General features: G+C 45.3%; 1 protein-coding gene and 1 non-coding gene across 2 annotated transcripts in view; one reads left to right on the top strand and one right to left on the bottom strand.

The window, feature by feature from the left end:
* Nucleotides 1–5,177: 5,177 nt before the first annotated feature.
* WAS (WASP actin nucleation promoting factor) overlaps nucleotides 5,178–23,382 on the top strand; it is a 47,236-nt gene continuing 29,031 nt past the window's right edge. The window contains exon 1 of the mRNA XM_055123474.1: nucleotides 5,178–5,246. The gene's annotated coding sequence lies outside the window, so the exon portion shown is untranslated. The remainder of the gene's footprint in view (nucleotides 5,247–23,382) is intronic.
* On the bottom strand, nucleotides 12,462–12,599 carry LOC129400624 (small nucleolar RNA SNORA70). Its single transcript, XR_008627823.1, has one exon. It is a non-coding gene; the product is annotated as a small nucleolar RNA SNORA70 (small nucleolar RNA).

Consider the following 23,382-nt stretch of genomic DNA (forward strand, 5'->3'; position numbering starts at 1 on the left):
GTTAAAAATGAGTGCAAAGGTTTTACAGAGCGGTCTGGCTGGTTTCGGGCATTTTTTTGGCCTAGTTCACCTTTTGCCTTGGGTATTGCCCATTATCATGTAGTCTCAGGTGATCTTAAGGTCTGAGGCAGAATCTATGATCTTGGGGAGGGGCTGGAGCGATAGCACAGCGGATTTAGCGTTTGCCTTGCACGTGCCCCACCGGGTTAGATTCCCAGCATCCCCTATGGTCCCCTGGCCAGAAGTAACCCCTGTGCATCACCAGGTGTGATTCCCCCCCCCAAAAAAAAAAAAGCAAAAGCAAAAAAAAAGTGGTATGATCTTGGGGAACTGTTAATTCCCAGAAAAGAACCTGGGAATGTGCAAGAATGTGAAAAATGTAGGATGGGATGGGCTTAAGCATGCCTTGCCAGGGGCATACCCCCATCCCTGGCACCCCATAGCATTTCTGGAGCCCTGCTAGGAGTGATCCCTGAGCACAGAGGCAGGAGTAAGCATGGAGCACTGCCAGGTGTGGCCCCAAACCAAGTAAAGAAATGTAGGTTAGGGGACAGCTAAAAGGGCACTGCTCACATGCTCACGGCAGCTATCAAGGGGGAACTGAGGCTTCCTCTTTCAGCGCTAGTAGACTTCCTTCCATTAGATGCGTACAATTTTCCCAGATTTTCAAGAGGTGCTGGAAACTACAGCCCTGGAGGGAGGCATCTTAAGCTCGCAAGTCTGGAGATCTGAGAGGGAGTGTCCGGGTGATGCTCAGGCACCCTCCCAGGCTCAGATGATTTTTCTTTTTCTTTTTTTGGTTTTTGGGCCACACACAGTAGTGCTCACAGCTTACTCCTTGCTCTGTGCTCAGGAATTAATCCTGGCAGTACTCAGGAGACCATACGGGGTACCGGGGATCGATCCTGGGTCGGGTATGGGCAAGCAAGCCCTTTCTCACCATACTATTGCTACAGCCCCTCCCGTGTTCTCCTTTTCCAGACCCAGACCAGAGTTCTCAAAAGTGAGATGTGTGTGAGAAATTGCGGAATTGCTGAAAAAGGCCAAACCTCTGTCCTCAGCCTTAGTAGATACTACCTTGCTGTTATGTTTTACCAAGCCCTCCAGTGAATTCTGAAGACCAGTGCGCCAGGCCAAGTTTTCTGAGTGGGAGACTAAATGGGGAAACTTGTGACTTTGCTTTTGCTCGCTTGTGCTCCAGCCAGAAGAAAAAGACCATTTTTCTAGGATGTGTGTATGTGTTTTAATGATCCGATTCCCTATTATTATTTTCTTGTTGTTTTTAAGCCACACCCAGCAATGCTCAGGGGCTATACCTGGCTCTGCACTCAGGAATGACTCTTGGCAGTGTTGGGGGCACCATTCAGGAGGATAGGAATTGAACCTGTATTGGCTGCAGGCAACGCAAGCTCCCTATCCACTAGGCTTTCTCTCCAGCTCCAGTTCTCTTCCCTTTTTGCTATGGTGATTTCTTTTTTTTTTTTTTTTTGCTTTTTGGGTCACACCCGGCGATACACAGGGATTACTCCTGGCTCTGCGCTCAGGAATCACTCCTGGCAGTGCTCAGGGGACCATATGGGATGCTGGGAATCGAACCCGGGTCGACCGCGTGCAAGACAAACGCCTTACCCGCTGTGCTATTGCTCCAGCCCCTGCTATGGTGATTTCGATGTTCAAGCGCAGGACATATTTGATTGTGATGCTCATCAGAGTGGAATGTAAGGTGGTGCTTAGGGTCCAGCTAGAAGCCTCGAGCTTGCAAAGCAGATACTGAGCTATCTGCAGGACCTTCTTCTGGTTCTGTGTGGTTTTATAGTTGCTTTGGAAGGAGAGCCCTTCCCTATGCAATTACATAGACTTCATTTCCTTTCCATTTGTTTGGAGGGCACACCCTGCTATACTATGGGGGGGACTCCCAACTTATTGATGGGGAGTTGCGCCCCATGGTGCTCAGATGACCACGGTGCTGGTGATCTTACCACAACCTCCAGCATGCAAAACATGAACTCAGCCCCCAGAGCTATCTCCTCTTTGGCCCTGCTTCCTCTTTCCTTTACGGTCATTTCAAAAATAGTGTTTTCTCTTATCACAGAGCAGTCATCCAGCTGTTCAGAACTTTTTTCAGAAAAGAAGAAACTCCTTTGGTTTGGAGGATGTGGTTCAGTCAATGGTAGAGTTCCTGTCTTGCATAAATGAAGACTTTGTGATTCCAGTAACCAAGTGTGTGACTGACTTTTGAACACGAGAATATATCAAAAAGGGAAGGAAACAGAGAAACAAAAGAAAATACCTTGTAGAGATAAATGGCAAACTTGAACCCAACAGCCTTAGCCTCATTTCTTATCCTTTCTCTGTGTGTGTGTGTGTGTGTGTGTGTGTTTGTGTGCCACACCTGGCTGTGCTCAAAGCTTGCTCCTGGCTCTGCTCAGGTATCACTGCTAGCAGTGCTCAGGGGAACCTATTCAATATCAGAGTCCTAACTCATGTCAGTTCTGTGTAAGACAAGCACCTGCTGTGCCATATTTCTGGCTCATAATTCTCATTTCTGTAATTTCCTGTTTTTTGCTTTTTGAGCCATACTCAGGGTTTCTCGGGGCTTACTCCTGGCTCTTCACTTAGGGATCACTCCCTATGGGGCTGATGGGACCATGGGATGCCAGGTCTCAAATCTGGATTGGGCATGTGCAAGGCAAGCATCTTATGTGCTACACAACCTCTTCAGCCCGTCATTTCTGTCCTTTCATTTCTGTCCTTTCGATATTTTTTCTAAGTTTTCATGTTCGTATGTAGACATGTATAGCAGGGGTAGGTTGGTTGATTTTTTGTTGCTTTGGGGTCATGCCTGGCAGAGCTCAGGAGCTAAATATGACTCAGTGTTTGTGGGTTTCTCCTGATAATGCTGGGGAACATGCAGTGCTCTGGATCAAATCCAGTCTTAGCCGAATTCCCATCACCCACACATACAGTTTTTAAAAATTTGATTGACTTATAATTTGGACAATAATAGCTTTTGGACAGCAGCTTTTTTTTCTTGTGCTATCTGCAGTTTCTCTTCCAACTGTGCCGCGTTCTTCCTTATCAAGGCATGTACTTTACCGCTAGAGCCTCTTCCCCTGCGCCCTCTAGTGGCTTTTAAAAAAACTATCATTAGTGTTGTTATTACAGTTTAGGTAGCATGGTTACAGCCTTGTTAAGTTCTATGTATTTGTGGGTTTTGGGGGGTGGGGGCGGACAACACCCTGCAGTGCTCAAGGCTTACTCCTGGATCTGCTCAGGGATTACTCCTGACCAGGCTTGGGGGAAGCCGTGGGGGGTGCTAGGGATCAAACCTGGGTAAGACTCATATAAAGCAATTGCCTATCTCTCTGGCCCTTAAAATATTTTTAAATTAAAGTATTTTTTAATTTTAGCCCTACCTGATGTACTATTTCTCAGGATCCTGGAATATGTTTTCTTTTGTTTCCTTCATTTTTTTTGAAATGTTGGGGCCACACCAGGCCTCAGGTCTGTGCTTGGTGCTTGCTGCCATCCACTACCCCTTTCCTGCTTGCACAGCATGTGCTCAGCCCCTTCAGCTATCTCTTCGGCCACAGCCTGGAAAAAAATGATAAGTTAGTAGAGCAGGTAGGGAGCTTGCTTTGGATGTGGCTTACCTGGGTTCGATCCCTGGCACTCCATATGGTTCCCTGATCCCTGACAAGAGTGACCCCTGAGTCCAGAGCCACAGCCAGGAGTAAGCCTTAAGCACCATCAGTGTGACCCCAAGCTAAAAATTGCTAAGTTATTAACTGTACACTAAAACTTCATTTTTATTTTGGAGGGGGGCACCTATGGCAATACTCAGGGGTTACTCCTGGTTCTGCATTCAGGAATTACTCCTGGAAGTGCTCACGTAATAATATGGGATGCTGGGCATTGAATCCCAGATTGGACGTGTGCAGGACAGATTCCCTCCCCAATCTTGCTCCAGCCCGTTTACTTTTATTTTTCTGATTTTGAAGCAAGATAGTTTTTATTGAAACTTACTTAGAAAGATGGTGGGGGAGAGGAAGAGAGGAAGTATGTCTTCAAGAGAGAACATGAACTTCAAAGGGCAATCAAGTAAGGCGGAGACAGGCAAGCAAGATAAGTGTTCAAGGGAGAACACTTGAAGAGCAAGTCATAGTAAACTTAAGACCTTGAAAAACGGGATCAGGGAGATGACTCAAATTGGTTAGAGCACTGGGCACCACTACATGTGGCCCCAAACAAAACAAACCAAAAAGACCCCACAAACCATCTTCCAGGATGACTCTAACACTATATTCCCAGCAGAAATGCATGAGTATGGGGCTGGAGCAATAGTACAGCAGATATGACACTTGCCTTTCGCGTGGCTGACTTGGGTTCGATCCCTGGCATTCCATATGGTCCCCTGAGCCCTGCAGGAGTTATTTCTTAGTACAGATCCAGGAGTAAGCATTGCTGGGTGTGTCCCTCAAATAAAAGAAAAAAATAAATGTGAAATCCATTTCTCTATTTCCTAGTTATATTTGGCTTCACTATTATTTATTTTTTGTCTTGTTTCATTTTGGGGACCACACCTGGAAGTGTTCAGGTCTTACTCCTGACTCTATGCTCAAGGGTCACTCCTGAATCCAGGGCAAGCAACAAAGCTACCCCAGCTTCAATAGGGGAGAATCTAGAAATCATTAAGTATGGTCTTGATACAAGCTGTAATGACCTAAAGGACAGGACCCCATGATGTAAGAAAATCTAAACCGGCCTGAGAACTTAATCTGAGATTTATAGAAAAAGCCCAGCTGGCTTAGCCCCCAGAACCCAGAGAACTAAGTTTTACAATCTATATTTCTTATTGTGTCTATCCAAATAACTGCAAATATTAATAAGTAAACTTAACGTGACTGTTTAATATGTAATAGCAGTAAAGGAAGGAGAAAAGCAATGCCTGAGCGAATTTCTCAGCATAGTCTCAGATTGAATGTCTCCTTGAGTTAATCCCTCCAAAAGAATTGCCTCCATCAAAATGCTTTACCTTTGTAAATGATCAATCACACCTATCTGCAGTCCTATTCCTCAAACCTCCTAAGATGTTCTAAAGTATGCTATTCGGTTCTGAATTAAGTGCCCATGGACCATCAAATCTGTGGTTCCCGTCTCTCTGTTTCTCAGCTGGAGAGGCCTGGGAGGTGGCTCAAGGATTACCGCTGGCTCTGTGCTCAGAGATCACTCCTTGTGGGGCTCAGGTGAGTATGTGGGGTGCTGGGAATTGAATGCGGTTGACTGCATTCGAAACAAACGCCCTATCCACGGCACTATTTCTCCATCATCTACAGCTGGAATATTTTGAAAAAAATTTTTTTAGTGAATCACCGTGAGGTAGTTACAAACTTATGAACTTTCATGTTTGCATTTAGTTTACATCTCTCTATCAGTGCCCATTCTCCTCCACCAATGTTCCCAGTATCCCTCCCACCACCCCCACCCCAACCCCCACCACCGGACCCTGCCTCTGCAGCATTGCATTCCCTTTTGTTCTCTCTCCTTTTGGGTGTTGTAGTTTGCAATAGAGGTATTGAGTGGCCATCATGTTCAGTCTATAGTCTACTTTTGGCACACATCTTTCAACCCGAGTGGGTCCTCCCAACATCCTCTACTTGGTGTTCCCTTCTCTATCTCAGCTGCCTTTTCCCCCAGCATGTGAGGACAGTTTCCAAGTACAGCTGGAATTTTTAAAGATTTAAAGGAAAGTCCTAGGACTGTAGAGATCATACAGGAGTTAAAATGCTTGCCTTGCATAAAGCTGACCTTGGTTTGATGTCCAGCACTGTAAAATAAAACCTTTGCATGTTGTCGTGAATATAAGCAATCTAGAGACAAAACATAAAGCATTATCACCATATGAAAAAATCAAGAACAGGAGTTAAAGAGTACAGTAGATAGAGTGCTTGCCTTGCATGCTGTCAACTTAAGTTTGAGTCCTCGCACTGCATAGGGTCTCCTGAGCCCTCTAGGAGTGATCCCAGAGCACAAAACTGGGGATAACCTTTGACTGTGGCTAGTGTGATCTACCCCCCTGCAACCTCCAAAAAGGGAAGTCATGTTGCCTTATCCCAAAGTTTACGACACTGCAGAAAAGGGAACCTATTTATTTATATATTTATTTTTGTCTTGGGTTCACACCCAGCTGTGCTCAGGAATTACTGCTGACTCTGCACTCAGAGGTCATATCTGGTGAGCTCTGGGGACCATATAGGGTGTCAGGAATCAAACCTGGGTCAGCCACATGGAAGACGAATGCCCTACCAGGTGTACTATCGTTCTGATCCCAAGGGAACCTATTTAGAGTAAACTCATTGAATTTTATATTATCTAATTTCAGACTAAACCATAAGAGCTATCGAGGTCCACTGCATGCAAGGCAAGCACTCTACCTGGGTGACTAATTTCTATGTTAGCTGTTGAAACAACCAATTTCTGTTTAAAAAAGCTGATCGTGCTAAATCATTTGGAGCCTCCATACTCTGTAAAATGGAGAAAATAATCTTCATTTTTTGGTGTGTGTGTGCACGCACAGCAGTGCTCAGGGCTTCTCGGTGTTCAGGGATCACTCCTAGGGGATTCAGGGGACCATATATGATGCTGGGGATCAACCCAGGTCCACTGCATGCAAGGCAAGCACTCTACCTGCTGTAGTGTTGCTCCAGACACAAAATATCTTCACTTGAAAATGTGTTTCTGTACAGGGGATACTTATTGTTATCATGGATGACTCTCTTGTCTAGTGATATAAACGAGGGAAAGCAAGCATATTTTTCAAAGAAGCAGAAAAATATTATGCCAGGGTCAGAGCATTATGTGAATAATGTGGAGAACCCAGGGGTCAGAGAAATGGCTCAAAGGGCTCAGCACAGGCTTTGCTGGTAGGAGGCCAGGATTCAATCCCCAGCATTGCATGGTTCCTCCGATCACTGTCAGGAGTGAGCCCTGAGCACAGAGCTGGGAGTAGCCTCTGAGCATGGCCTGTTTTAACCTCCAAACAAAGAAACAACAAAAAAAATGGAGGAGCTGGAATGATACTACAGTGTAGGTAGGGCATTTTCCTTGCACACAGCCAAATTGGGTTCAATCCCCTAAATACTTCCAGAAGTGATCTTTGAGCACAGAGAGAGGAGTAAGCCCTGAGCATTGCCTGATGTGCCCCCCCAAAAAACCAAAAAATCTAAAAAAAAAAAGAAAAGAATATGGAGAACCAAAAGCCCTGGGTCAACAGTCTTGTTTTTTTTTTCTGCTTGTGTTTTGAGGGCCACAAAATGATTTCTCTGAGGCTGGAGAGATAGTACAGTGAGTAGGGCACTCGCTTTGCATGTAGCCGACTTAGGTTTGATCTCCAGCATCCCATATGGTCCTCTTAGCTCACCAGGAGTGATTAATGTGCTCAGAGTCAGCAGTAAGGCCTGACCACCACTGGATGTGGTCCAAAAACAAAAAAAAATCAGAATAAAAAAGCTTGTAATATTTAAAATAACTTAGTCTATACACAAACTTGGGGAACAGAGGCTGTGTGATACTTTTATAAAAAACACACATCTGGGGTTGGAGCAATAGTAAAACAGATAGGGCACTTGCCTTGCATGCGACCTTCCCAGGTTTGATACCTGCCACCCCAGCGTCACCAAGAGTGATCCCTGAAAGAAACCCCAAACCAGGGGTTTCTTGCACACAGCCAACCCAGGTTTGATCTTCTGCACCACATATTGTTCCCTGAGCCCTGCTAAGTGTGATCTCTGAGCACAGACAGGAATAAGCCCTGAGCACTACCAGATGTGGCCCCCAAACAAAAACATCCACCCCCCCAAAAAAAACAGGAAAAAAATTCTCAAAAGGTATGAAGGAAGAAAGTGGCAGGAGGGCTTGTGATAGAAGTAAATCTTACAGCATGAATCGGAGCAATAATACAGTGAGTAGGGAGTGTTTGTCTTGCACACGACTGATCTGATTTTGATCCCGGCATCCCATATGGTCCCAGGAGCACCGCCATGAGTAATTCCTGAACACCAAGCCAGGAGTAAACCCTGAGCGTTTCCAGGTGTGGCCGAAAAACCAAAAAAAAAAAAACAGACAACATTCTTATGGCATGAATTAAATATGACTCTACTGGCTCAACTTTCCACACTCTATTATTCTGTCATCACTGTTTTTAACTGTTAAATGGTATATGTAACATGCAAGTGGCGGTGGGCATGTCAGTGGCTCTGGTGGACAGTGATTTTATACACAGTGTCAGAAACCTAAACACTATTGTAAACCTATCACCTAAACTATAATTTGAAAAAGTTTATCAATATGGACAGCATTGGAGGATCTTCTACTATCTGTCAGCCCCCTTATCATATGAACTGTTTGTTATAGAAAGGGGCTGGACAGGCCATACAATAGGTAAGACAGTACTAAGGTGCTGGTCTTGCACGTGGCCAACCCTGATTCTACCCCCAGCACCTTTTATGGTCTCCCAGCCCCATCATCCTGATGGGTGGCTTTGTGTGATTCCTACACACAAAGCAGGAGTAAGCTCTGAACACCATGGTGTGGCCCCAAACAAGAATAAAAAACCCCAATGAAAACAAACAACCACCAAACAACAACAAAAAAGATGGCTTGGGGCTGGAGAGATAATATAGTGGTTAAGATTCTTGCCTCTCATGTGGCTGACCCAGGTGCTATCCCCGGAATGCCATATGGTCCTGTAGCCTCACCAGGAATGATCTCTGAATAGAGCCAGGAGTTACCCTGAGCACAGATGGCTATGAACCAAGAACATAAAAACAGGTGCTGGGAAGATAGTACACAGGGCAAAGTACTTGCTTTCCATGCAGCTGACCAGGGTTCTGTTACCGCCAGCCCATATGGCATCCTCAGAACAGCCAGGAGTGATCCCTGAGCACAGCCAGGAAGGAATAAGCACTGAGCATACCCGAGTGTGGTTCAAAAACCAAAGGGAAAAATGACTAGGGGCTGGAGTCATAGTACAGCAGGTAGAGCGTTTCCCTTGCATGTAGCCATCCCAGAGGGTCCCCGAACACCGCTAGGAGTGATTCCTGGGTGCAGAGCCAGGAGTAACCCTGAACACCCGCTGCTTGTGCTCCCCAAACAAACAAAACCAAACCCAAAAAAGATGGCTACTTAGCAAGATGACAAAACATTTCCCCTCGGGATGTGAACTTTGCAGCTGGTTATTCATTTCACCACGGGGTGGCGTCAGGTTCACCGTTTAACCCAAGCTTGGCCAGGGGGCTGCTCTTTAGGCGCCGTTCTGTGAAAGGAGAGAACAGAGGCGGTTTGAAGCAACATAGCATTAGCTCCGGTTCAGAAACATTCAATTGTGCTCTCTGCCAGTGGGGTGAAAGGTGGGGTCGCCGGTCTGGGAGCAGAGAAGAGCAGAGGGCTCAGGGGGAAATAGCGGGTGCTGGAGGAGCCCTGAAGGGAAAGCAGCTGGAAGAAAGGGGGAGCTGCGAGAGCAGAGGGAACAGCAGGAGTGCTCCCCATTTGTGCCCTATTAGAAAGCCAGTGATTGAACACAAGGCGGAGAAGCACAGCACAGCAGGAGTTGAGGAATCTTTGTTGCTGGGCTCTTTCCCATGCAGAAAGCTGAAAGGGGCCGAAACCCTCCACTGGAATCAGTGGTGTCAAACAAATGCTCTCCCAAGACAATGTAGGAATTGCTCCTCTCCGCTGGAAATCAATGCCGAAGAGAAAAAAGTAGGGACTTTTTTTCGTAGTCATTAACTCCTGTTTTTTTTTTTTTCAAAGAAAACGAGGGCGGTGTTTTTCTTTTTGGGTGGCTTGATTAATGCTCCCTGGCTTGCTGTTCAGACAGTTTTCTGAGGGAGCGGGTGACCCTGAATCAGGTCTTTCTGACCCATGGTAATCATCGCCTTGTTTATAATTGTGCAGTGCAGGCATGCCTAAATCAGTGAATCAGTGGTGAAATTGTTTGGAGTTTATATATATATATATATATATATATTAAAAAAACAGGATTTTTCTATTATAGGCGTTTTAGGCCCATAGTAACATGGAACAGTGTAAAGTACCTCCCCCACACACACACCTGCCAAAAATGGGGCTGGAGCAATGGTAGAGTGGCTAGGGTCTTGTCTTGCACTCAACTGACTTGGGTTTAACCCTATGCACTGCACAGGGTCCCTCTGTGCTTACGAGTGATCCCTGAGCACAGAGCCAGGAGCCAGCTGGTTGTGGCCCCAAACCAAAAGTAGTGTCAAGTTCCCATATACCCCTAGGATTCCCTTCCTCACACCCCTACTTTCTCCTCTCCCACTATCATCATTCCCCATCACAGAGTCCTGTTGATAACAAACCTGAAGCATTGGCATGTGATTATCACCCCAAGTCTGCAGTTGATATCGGGGTTCAATCTTGGTGGTGTTCATTCAATGCATTTGGACAAAAATATCATGACAAGTACCCCTACCAGTGTCCTGCAGAATGTTTACACTGCTCTGAGAACACTCTGTGGCCCTTGTATTTGGTCCCTCTCCCCTCCTCTCTTCTCCCCTAGCAACAACAGCTTTTTTGATTTTCTCCAGAGTTTTGCTTTTTTTTCTTTTTCAGAATGTCCCACAGTGGGAACTATTTAGTAAATAGCTTGTTCAGATCCGCTCCTTTCACAGAATCCTCTGCATGGAAGTTTCCTCCGCATCTTTGCATAGCTCAAGAGCTCTTTTCCTTCTTGCTCATACCATTGTCTGCAGGAACTGCCAATAATCTACCCATTCACTTCCTGAAGGATGTCTTGGCTTTTTCCCAGTTGGGGCAATTAGGAACAAGGCTGCTATAAACATCCCTGAGCAGGCTTTTGTGTGGACATGAGTTTGCATGATCTTTGACTATATACCCAGGAGGATGATGAACAGGTCTTGTGGTAAGGATCATTTCCCCCATCCCACCCCACCTCACATCTTTGGGTTACCCACCTGGCAATGCTCGGGATTATTTCTGTCTATACACTCAGGGATTACTCCTGGCAGTATTTGGGGGACCATATGGCATGCCAGGGAAACAAACTTTTATCCTAAAAAAAAGACTTTTTGTGAGTTTAGGTTTAACAGTCCTTTCTCAAATGTGTCTTTGGGTGGAATTGGAATTCCTGCTTTGCATATGAGAGCACCAGATTTAGTTCCTGTCTTTTCGTGGTCCCTAGACAAAATCAATCCCCAGAATTTCTTGGTGTGCCTCCCCCCCACAAAAAAAGCATTTCAAATGTGTCTTTTATTTTTTGAGCCACATCCAGCAGTGCTCAGCGGTTACTCCTGGCTCTGGACTAAGGAATTAATTACTCCTGGAGGGCTCAGGAGAACATATGGGATGTGCAAGGCAAGCATGTCATCCACTCTACTATCTCTCTGGCTCTCAAATGTTTCATAGAATTTTCATAGCAAATATTTTTCCACTGTTTTCTCCTCCTCCTATTTTTTGAAGTAAAAGATTTTATTTGCAGGGTTTTTTGAAGGTGTGGAGGGGGGGAAAGTGAGAGAGAGAGAGAGAGAGAGAGAGAGAGAGAGAGAGAGAGAGAGCAACACACTCAAGAGAGAACATGGGCTTCTCTAAGGGTGGGGAGAGCCCCTACACAGATCACAGCATTAGACATGAAAGCATAAAAGTACACATCTCAAGAGGGGAGATGCGGGCAACACATGTGCTCAGGCACCACATGTGCTCGGCCACGTGGGCGCAAGCAGCACATGGACTTGGGCAGCATATGCGCCTCCTCCTCCATTTTTTTTTCCTCCTCCAATTTTTAAAAGAAGCGGGATTTATAAAGTTCAGGGGTATAGAGTATGGGAACACTGGTGGAAGGAAGTTGACAATGGTGGTGGTATTGGTGTTGAAATATTATATGCCTAAAACGCAACTACCAGTAACTTTGTAAATCACAGTTCTTTAATTAAATAAAAAAATATTTTTAAAAACAAGCAGGATTTACTGTGGTAGAGTGGGATAGTATGGTGAAAGTTGGGATGGGGAGCAGAGACTTGGGGCCAGCTCCAAGGCTCTTAGGAGTACAGCCCACAATTTGGGATGCATTTGACCCCACAGCTATCTGGGATGAGCCAATTTCCAGCCATGCCTGCAAATTTGTCCGCATTAAACTTGGTAAAGCCCCACTGTTGTTCATGTGGATCTCCTAGGGGTCCAGCAACTTGAAATTCACCTGGCACAGAGTGAATTTCACACCTCAAGCATGTGCTCCCTGTTCTACAATTTGGTGTGGATGGATGAAATGATGACTTGGCTAATGTAAGACCCTGGCTACCATGACCTAGACCTTTCCAAAGCACCCCTTCCACATCACCACCACCAGCATACTGTTTGGAGCGTGAGATTATAGGCTATTTTAGTGAACCCCAGCATGGAAGCAGATAGGAATGTCCATTACAAAGGACTGTCTCCAAAGTTCCTTGGAATAGCCCATACAAGCCACAGGCTGCAGACACTACTGAGGAGACTGCTTGCTGTCTGCAGTTATTGCACACCAGGCCCCATGGGGCAGAGAGTGCAATGGGCTTAATTGCTTGCGTTCTACTCCTTCTCTTGAAATTGTCTTTTATACAGCAAAGTACTTGCTCTTGCAGTCAGGATTTTCAGTTGGGAAAATGGTTTTAGGAGACTCATTTGAAGTTTCAGTTGAAGGGAGGAGGAAGGGAGGGAGAGAGCGAGTGCTGAAACTCGGTCTGTCTACCCTGGGCTTTGTGGGTCACTTCCCTAACCCTAGGGATCTCAGGGGTTCCCTCCTTTTGTATGCCCCCTTAAACCACTGCCACAAACCTTTTCTTTTCCCTTAAAGTCCCACTCCTTCAGATTTAATCCCTCAGTCCTGCCAAGTAACTGCAGCTCCTGCTTCTCAATAAAGAGAAAGCCTTGGGGCCAGAGCGATAGTACAGTGGGTAGGGTGTTACCTTGCATATGGTCGACCCGTGTTCCATCATTGGCACCCCAGATGGTCCCCTGAGCCTGCCTGGAGTGATCCCAGATTGCAGAGCCAGGACCAAGCCCTGAGCACCCCAGAAGTATCCCCAAAAGCGAAAAAACAAAGCAAAACAAAACAAAACAAAAAACCCAAGCCAACAGATGGGAAATCCCTCAATTTGCAGCTTTTCCATCCTGCTATGGACTGAATGTCTGTGTGCTCTTAAATTGGGGTGACACGAGAGCCTCTCTCGCTGTATGGCTTTGTGTCTGGGTCTCTGTGTCTCTGGTTCTCAATCTGCCTTTCCCTCTCCACCATGTGGAAGCAAGAAAGATGCAAACCAGTACGTGGGCTGTACCATCTCTCTGAATCCTGTTTTATTTTGGGGATAGATGCCAAGAAGTTGTATCACTGGGTTATATGGTAGTTCTATTTCTATTTTTGGAGATTGCTCCAAAAATTTTTTGAAATGTAATTTTTGGCAATTACTCTAAAAAATATTTTGGAGACTACTACTACTGTGTAGCCAGAAACAAACAGTTGACGTGTCAGGCCAATTCTTGGTGCATGTGGTTACACCAGGAATTTTAATTCAGGTTGTAAGGCAGGTGTTTTAAGACATTTTTCTATTTTTTCGCCCTCCTTCCTTCTGGGGAGGGTTGGGTCACACTCCATGGCCCTCATAGCCCTAAGGACCATGGAGTGTGGCCATGGGACTATGTGCAATGCTGGGGATTCTAACCAAGGGTTGCAGAATTCAAAGCAAGCACCCCACCTCCTGTACTGTGTCTACCTGGCCTCCTTATTAATTTCAGTAGCCATTCTATTTTATTTCCTCAATGTTAGGGAGTCAAGCCCAGGTTCTGACACAAAGTAAGCATGGACTATCTACTGCTGAGCCTTATCCCCACCCCGTTTTTCAGTAATTGTTGTTGTTGTTGTTGTTGTTATTATTATTATCATTACTATAATTTTGGTTTTTGGTCCACACCTGGCAGTGCTTAGGGTTTACTTCTGGTTTTGTGCTCAAGGATCACTTCTAGTGGTACTTGGAGAACCATATGTGTTGCCCGAGATTGAGCCCTGATCAGCCTACCCTCTGTCCTGTCTCTCTAGCTCATATTTTTGTAGTTATTACCACAATTTCAAAGACAACAGAGGTTACAGACTGAAAATAGAGAATCAAAGTAGACAGGTGTTGAGAGTCATACTAGGGCTCTCAGTAATTTTGGAGGTGAGGCACACCAGGAGGTGTAAATAGTAGGTTTATTTCTGGCTCAGTGCTTAAAGATCACTCCTGGAAGTACTCTTGGGAGCCTGTGGAGTGCCTGGGATTAAATTTAGGTTGGCCACATGCAACGCAAGTACCCTAACCCCTGTACTGGGCTTCCAGTCTTTTTATTTGTTTATTTTTTAAATTTAATTTTATTTTTATAAAGTTGTTCATAATAATTCATTATATTTAATATTCAAACACCAATCCCACCACCATTGCACCTTCCTACGTCCATATTTCGAATGTTTCCTCCCCAAATCCCAAATCGTGCCCCCCAAAACAGAACCGAAATATTTGATTTTGTATTGATTGTTATGAATAATCTGTTTAAAATGGTCCAATAAAGTTTTCTTAGAGGAAAGTCTGTGAAGATTGTTGTATTTCATCCTGGATCCATTAAGCCCTTGTATAAGAGATTACTAACATATTTGTTAAAAGTTGAGCCTTGTGCCATGTGGGGGAAGGGAGTTGCGGGCTGAATGAGGGCTAGAGACTGAGCACAGAGGCCACTCAACACCTTTATTGCGGGCCGGGACGTAGAAGCTAAATAGAGAGAGAGAACAGAAGGGAATGCCCTGCCACAGTGGCAGGGTGGGGTGGGGGGGAGATGGGATTGGGGAGGGTGGGAGGGACGCTGGGTTTACGGGTGGTGGAGAATGAGCACTGGTGAAGGGATGGGTTCCCGAACTTTGTATGAGGGAAGTATAAGCACAAAAGTGTATAAATCTGTAACTGTACCCTCACGGTGATTCTCTAATTAAAAATAAATTAATTAAAAAAAAACTTAAAAAAAAAAGTTGAGCCTTGTGTGCTCAACCTTTTTCCCCCCATGAGATTGGTTGCTTTCTACTTTAAAGCCCATCAAATGTGGTGTGCTACTCTTGACACATCAGTGGTGTAGAGTATGAGAAGTAGCACGGCCATGTGCTCCAAAAATTCTAAAATTTAAAATACGATTATACAGCAGATTCATTCATGGATGAGGCTCGTCCGAGTCTGTGGAGAGTGGCCTTGAGCATGGCGGCAGTTCAGTTCTGGATTTTTTCAGCTGCTGAGGCTCTGTTGGGGTGGGGAAGGGAACTCATCCTCTTCCCTCCAAGTTGCCATGGATAAGACAGCCTGACGTGGATCTGGAGGCATCTCTGAGGCCTGTCCTTCCAGAGCTTCCAGTCTTGGGGCTAGTGTTTCCTCTGTCTCCTTGTGGGAATTTCCTGGTCTATCAAAGAAGATTGTTTTTTTGTCCACACAAGTAAAGTTAGCCTTGGGAGAATTTTGTCAGGTTCACTTTGATGGAAGAGATGAGTAACTATCGATGTAGGGGAAGAGATCCTGCTTCTATATAGAAAAGATGCCAAGTCACATTGCCAGGTGCATACAGGAAGAATTTGGGTGGGAATCCAGGTTCATGTACTAGGGCTGCTGTGATGAGACACCATGGACTGCGTGGCTGATACACCAGCAGTGGACTTTCTCCTAGTCCCAGCAACTGAGAATCCAAGGCAGGGTGTTGACAGGATTGGTTTTTCCTGAGGTCTCGCTCCCTGGCTTGCAGGTGGCCATCTTTGCATGGTGGCATCACATGCCCATTTCTCTGCAGGTGCTTGTCCTTGGTGTCACTTGTTGCTGCTTTAAAAAATATTTTGGCTCACACTTGGTGATGCTCAGAAGTTTCTATCGCCTTGATGTTTGGTGATCACTCCTGGCAATGTTCAGAGAACCATTAGGTACCAGGCACCCAATCTGGAATGCATGCATGCAGAGCTCAGCCCTTTGAACAATCTCTCCAGCCTTCACTTCCTCTTCGTTTTTGTTTTTTTTTTTGCCTTTTGGGTCACACCTGGTGATGCACAGGGGTTATTCCTGGGTTTGCACTCAGTAATTACTCCTGGTGGTGCTCAGGGGGCCGTATGGGATGCTGGAAATTGAACCCGGGTTGGCTGCTTGCAAGGCAAACACCCTACCTGCTGTACTATGGCTCTAGCCCCCTCTTCTTTATTTTAAAATAACTTTGTTAAGTCATTGGTTTAGTTACAGACATTTACTATTCCAACACCAATCCCACCACCATTGCACCTCCCACTATCATTATTTCCAATTTTCTCAACCACCCCTTGAGTCTGCCCCCATAGCAGGCCCTCAATAATTTTATTTTAAATTGCTTGTTATAAATAATTTTGCTAAAAGATTGAGCAAAGAATATTTCCTTAGAAGAAAGTTAGTGAAGATTATTGTATCTCATCATGGAGCCTTTAAGTTTAAGAGACTTAGCCTTTAAGAGATTACTCAGGGCTGGAGCAATAGCACAGCGGGTAGGTCGTTTGCCTTGCACGCGGCCGACCTGGGTTTGATTCCCAGCGTTCCATATGGTCCCCTGAGCACCGTCAGGAGTGACTCGTGAGTGCAGAGCCAGGAGGTAACCCCTGTGCATCGCCGGGTGTGACCCAAAAACAAACAAAAAAAGATTACTCAAATCTTACAGGTTAAGCCTTCTGTGTTTATATTTTGTTAATTGAGATTGGTTGCTTTCTACATTGCATCCCATCCAATCTAGTGAGCTACTTACTCCTGGTTTATCAGTGTTCTAGAGTTTGAGATGTTGCATGGCCAAAATCTCAGGCACACACTCCAGGATGTCCAAAATTTTTAATGGGGTGATACAGTTGAAGTTAAAATCTTAACTGACTGGCAGCTTTGGGAGGTGTTTGTGACTGCTGGGCTTCTGGAATTACAGGGAGATGGGGGGAAGTCGCCCATCTCTAACCCCATGAAAGCTGGAGTCACAAAACCCGCATACAAAAAAACCCCCACATACCTGTTTTTCAAAAATTAATTTCTGGATGAGGCTCATCTTAGCAGTGGGGTCCAGTAGGGAGCATGGCAGCGATTGTCACTTCTGTTTTTGCAGGGGTGTCACACCCGACTGGAGCGATAGCACAGTAGGTAGGGCGTTTGTTTGCCTTTCACACAGCCGACACAGGTTCGATTCCTCCATCCTTCTTGGAGAGCCCAGAAAGCTACTGAGAGTATTCCGCCCACATGGCAGAGTCTGGAAAGCTCCCTGTGGTGTATTCTATATACCAAAAACAGTAACAAGTCTCACAATGGAGATGTTACTGGTGCCCGCTCAAGCAAATCGAACAACAGGAGGACAGTGCTACAGTGCTACATTGGGTCACACCTGGCGATGCACAGGGGTCACTCCTGGCTCTGCACTCAGGAATTACCCCTGGTAGTGCTCAGGGGACCATATGGGATGCTGGGAATTGAACCCGGGTTGGCCACGTGCAAGGCAAACGGCCTAACCACTGTGCTATAGCTCCAGCCCCACTTCCTCTTCTTTGAGGACACAATCCTCTAGTATTAGAGCCCCACACTTTACCTCACTGGGCTTTCATTGCCTCCTTAAAGGCCTGATCTCCAAAGGCAATTACATCAGAGCACCAAAATGGATTTTTGGAGCATACAGACCAGTGTGATGCCATCTCTGCATACATTCTACTCAAAAATTTAATTCTAAGTAACAAGATGGTTTTTTGGGGGTCTCACTTGGTAATTCTTAGGGATTACTCCCAGGTCTGCACCCAAGAACTAATCCTGGTAGTGTCCAGGGAACCATATGGAATACTGGGAATCAAAACTGGGTCAGCTGTGTGCAAGGAAAGTGCCCTACCTGCTGTACTGTCTCTTCAGCTACATCAGTTACAAGCTGTTCAACTCCATCTGCTTGTTTTTTGAGGTTATCTTTTTGAGGGGAGGCATACCCAGCAGTGCTCAGGAGCTACTTCTGGCTCTGTGATCAGGGAGTCCTGGTGGGGTTTGGGGACCATATGAGGTGCCAAGGATCAAATCCAGATCACCTGTGTACAAAGCAAGTGCCACTGAACTTCAGCCCCATTTACTTGCTTTTGATTTTTTTTGGGAGTGTGAACATCTGGTGGTGCTCAGTACCTACTCCTGATTCTGTGATCAGGGATCACTCTTGGTGGGGCTTAAATACCATATGGTATTGGAGACTGAACCTGGGCCTCTCACATGCAGAGCACTCGCTCTCAGCTTGTTGAGCTCTCTTTGGCCCCTACTTACTTGTTCTGATTCCAGCATATACTTTATTTCTTCTGGAAAAATAAATCTTTGGGACTAGGCTCAGATGTGACCTGGCCTTAGCTGCAGCAAAGGCTGGCATCTATTTAGACTCTTCATGAAACCCAAACCAGTATGGTGTTCAAAGATATCACCAGATGTTCTGAACATTATGGATGAGGAGCAATTCTGTTTTATCCCTGGCCTCATTGTTAAATAGCTCATATTGCTAGAACTCTTCAATAATTCAAAATTTACATGAAGATCACATCTATTTTTGATAAGACTATTATTCATTAATGAGAAAAAAGCGTTGAACTATAATTTTTTCCTTCTTTTATAATCCTTGAAGCCTGGAATGCCCCCACTATGCTGATCCACCCTGCCTCACCTTCATACCCAGTTACCTGAATATTTTCAAACATTGATAAAAGGTCTTACAGTAACAAAGAAAATCAAGAAGTGAAAGATACCATGCATATGTGCATGTGTGTATATGTGTATATGTTTATTGCTCAGGCCTTACTCTTGGCTCTGAGCTCAGGGATAACTTCTGGTGGGGCTCAGTTGTGATTGTGGTGTTGGGGATATAACACAATAGCACATGCCTTACCTTTTTACTATCTCCCCATTCCAAGAAGTGAAAAATAACTTTAAAAATATTTTGCTTCAGTTTTGAAATAAGGTCGATGCATTAAAAAATAAACTTTTATGGGGCACACCTGACAACACTCAGGGGGACATACCCAGGGCCTGAACCCAGGGTATGCATGGGTTCATTTCTACATGCAAAGCATATGCATCAGATCTTTGAGTTATCTCCCCAGCCCTAAGTAAGTAAGAATTTAGATTTCCTGATTTGAGAGGTGAGAAGATACAGGAGTTCAGGTGCTTGCTCTTCATGGGCCTAAGCCTGGTTTGATACCTGGTGCCTCCTATGGAATACTGAGCACCTCCAGGAGTGACCCCTGAACAATGAGTCAGGATAAGCCCTGAACACTGCCAAGTTTTGACCAATCTTCTCCTCTCAATAAATTCTTGGTCAACTTGTATCATTCACACAAGCAAGGCTAATACTATCCATATGTACATATTTAGCACCCAGTCTACTGAAATCGCCAGTGATCACTAAATTGTAAACACACAATTGCATTTTTCCACATCTGGTAGACCAAAAATACCCACCCTTTACCCCTTCAAGTTGCCTGTAATTCAAATCAAAATTAGGGTTAATGTTAGTGATAAGATGCATTTAATTTACAAGTCTACAAAGGTATAATGTAACCTGTGTTTATTTAGTGTAGGGAGTTGGATGACACACAGTACTCAGAGACTGTTCCTGATTTGGGGTTCAGGAGTGATCCCTGGAGGTGCTCTGGAGACCATATGTGGTGACAGAGACATAACCTGCTATTGTTTCATTACAAGGCAAGCCCTGTTCTACCCTCCGGGACCCCATTGGTGCATTTATTTACTTATTTATTTATTTATTTATTTATTTATTTATTTATTTATTTATTTATTTATTTAGTGGGTACACCTAGCGATGATCAGGTGTTACTTCTGGCTCTGCACTCAGGAATCATTCCTGGCAGTGCTCAGAGGACCCATGTGGGGTGGTAGGGATTGAACCTGGGTATGCTGAATGTAAGTCTAGCTCCTTATCCATTCTTCTGTCACTCCTCCCATTCATTGGTGCTTTTAAATGCTGTTGCTTTTGTACCTGTTTTGTCAGGAGCAAAAGTAATAATTTGAATAATTAAATCCAAAGACTATAACTGGGGCTGGAGCGATAGTACAGCGGGTAGGGCGTTGGCCTTGCATGCGGCCAACCCGGATTCAATCCCCAGCATCCCATATGGTCCCCCAAGCACCGCCAGGAGTAATTCTGAGTGCAGAGCCAGGAGTAACCCCTAAGGATTACTGGGTGTGACCCAAAAAGCAAAAAAAAAGACCATGAGATGTCCATTCTGATATGTGACAGCCAGATAACCCATATCAATCATCACACTGTGGTACAATTTAATTTTATTAAAGTGACTTTTGAGAGTTTTCCTAAAACATAAACCCAAAGAGTGTTGTTTGTCTGGTGCAAACTAAAGAATAAAAGATGGAGGAACCACTGAGCCCGTTTACAAAACCTATCCTGGGTTGTTGCAGAGTTTACGTGTGGGTCGCCCAGTACAGTAGGCACCACTGCTTGAATGTGATACCTTTGGCCCCTTTTATGTAGATGTACAATCTGATGCTCTGAGGCTGTATTCGAACCTATTATATGACACTCCCAAAGCCACATCACAGCACTGGTGTGGCATCCATTGGGCATGCTCTGAATTTGTTGCCAATGGTAATCAGGAGCTCAAAGTACAGGCGGGACTCGATTACTCTCCAAGACCCAAGTACCTTGAAAGAAGAGCCAAAGTCAAAATTTGATGAACAACTAATCAAAGTCCACAGTAGCCCTTGCCCTGCTCCTCCACTTCCCTTTCTCCACCAATAACAGCTTTGGGCGTTTGACAGCTGCTTTAAACATAAGGATGAATTTGCTTAAGATAGATGGTGGATGTAAGAAAGGCCGAGTCTGGCACCTCCAGGTGCGTGAGAGTCGAAGAAAGCACGAGGACCTTGGGACAGGCAGGTTTGCGAGGCCCATCTGCATTCTGGGATGAGGCAGCTGTCTTATTCTCCAACCCCATCCCTGAAACCGCCCCCCCCCCAAATGCTATGTTGCAAGAAGGCCTCCCCATGCCCGGTGGTATGATACTGGTCAGACTCTTCCATTTTGTGTTTTCCTATGCCCACTTTGCTCTTTGCCAGGCTGTGGCCTTAATGTTCATGGGATTATGCAGTCAAGGGTGTGGGCAGCCCTGTAGACAGGACTGGGAAGTGAACACTCCCAACATTCTCAGGCACACAGGACTTGTAACACTCAGCTCACTTAGGAATGGAGATTGGGGGTGGACAATTAATGTCACATATTGGGGTGCTGGGAGTGCCCATCTAAGGAGAGTTATTAGTGACTACGAGTGATGGCCCTGTAGAAACAAGAAAGGGACCTTTGGGTATCCGACTGGTCTGAGGTGAGCAGCCACATGTAAAAGGTAAGGAGAGAGCTGGTTGGTACAGTGAAATATTCTGCAATTAGGGAGAGTAGAACCGGAAGCAAGCAATGGATGGGGACTTCTACGGTTGGTGGGGATGGAGACAGGGCTCTAGGAGTTTGTAACAGTTCTGGAGGTATCTGGCTGGGCATACAGAATGGATTTCTTTTATTTTCTCTTTTTTGCTTTTGGGGTCACACCTGGTGATGCACAGAGGTTACTCCTGACTTTGCACTCAGTAATTACTCCTGGCGGTGCTCAGGGGACTATATGGGATGCTGGGAATCGAACCAGGGTTGGCCGCGTGCAAGGCAAACACCCTACCCACTGTGCTATCGCTACAGCCCCCAGAATGGATTTTTGAAATGTTCTTTGCTGTAGAGGAAAGTCAAAGAAAGTGCGATGGGAGCTGAAAGTTGGTGGACGAAGTTAAGATGGCTAAGCAGAGAATACTAGGCAGAAGGGATGGCAGTGCCTTTCTGGGAGTTACTTGATTATTTCATATAATAGTAATATCCACAATGTATCATTATAGATTGTTAAAATCCATCTTTGTCAGTCCACCTGAATGATCTCACTTAGTCTTCATTATAACTTTCAAAGATCTGAGAGCTAATACAGTGGGGAGGGTGCTTGCCTTGCACACTGCTGACCAGGGTTCAACTCCTAGCACTCTGTATGATCCCTTGAGACCTGCTTTGAGGGCCCCCTGAGTGCAGAGCCATGAGAAAGCCTGAGAACCTCCGGGCATGGCCTCAAAACCAAACAAGCAAAACCACAATAATCTTCACTGTTAGTATTTTTGACACTAAATGGATTAGAGAAGCAAGGCAGTAGGAGGTTGACAGACATTACATAGACATTAAACATATGCCAGAACCAGACTGTGATGCTAGAGAAACTGTGCTTCTAATCACTGAGCCATTATATTGTTTTTAAGGGTGGGTTGGGGGTTTCCACATCCTGGGAACAGGGCAACTCTTGATTCTGTGCTCAGGGCTAGCTCTGTGTGATGCATAGGGGACCATGTGGTATTGTTGTAGGATCGTGATCAAAAGACCATCAGAGACCAACAATTATAATTTGGAGGAGTCTTTATTGACACCAGCTGGCGGGTTGTCCTGCTGGGCAAGAGCAGCAGCCTCACAGCAGAAGCACTGGCCTTTTATTAGGAAAACCTCTTCCTGGTGCCCCGGAAAGTTTTTTTTTTTTTGCTTTTTGGGTCATACCCAGCGATGCTCAGGGGTTACTCCTGGCTTTGCACTCAGGAATTGCTCCTGGCAGTGCTTGGGGGACCATATGGGATGCCGGGGATCGAACCCGGGTCGGCCGCGTGCAAGACAAATGCCCTACCCGCTGTGCTATCGCTCCGGCCCCCTCCCGAACAGTTTTGTAAGCACAAAACAAAACTTGTTTTGCCCACCAGAGTCCACATCCTAGCTCCTGGTAAGTTCAAGCAAGCACAGCAAAGCAAGTATTATTAAAGAAGCAAGAAAAAGTGGTTAGAGCAGATGTACATAAAGCAAATAGTCATCTTTAAGCATATCCCTTTAGGAACCCCAGTCCATTGTTCTGTTTGCAATCCGTGATGGGCTTTTGGGCTCTTGCAGTAAGTTCAGTGTACTTGTGGAATGACATAGTTAAATCAGCTGAAAAATAAACTAAAAAATAAACTTCTTGTTCCTCCTTTTCAGTCTCCCCTTTACATCCCCCACTGTTTTTTCTTACTCGTGTAAAATCATTGACATTTCTTCTTCTGGGGCTTAATTAATACTGGGTGCAAAACGACATGATCTTAACTGCCTGCACCCGTTTGGAGATGTATGAGCCACACAGTTCACAATGCAAGGGCCCACGAGCAAAGGTAAAAGGACGAGTAGGAGGGGTTGGCCACGGCTGAAATCAAAGTAATTAACCCTGGGGACTATGAGAAGGAT

Source organism: Sorex araneus, chromosome X, assembly GCF_027595985.1.
Source record: "Sorex araneus isolate mSorAra2 chromosome X, mSorAra2.pri, whole genome shotgun sequence".
NCBI classification, from domain to species: domain Eukaryota; kingdom Metazoa; phylum Chordata; class Mammalia; order Eulipotyphla; family Soricidae; genus Sorex; species Sorex araneus.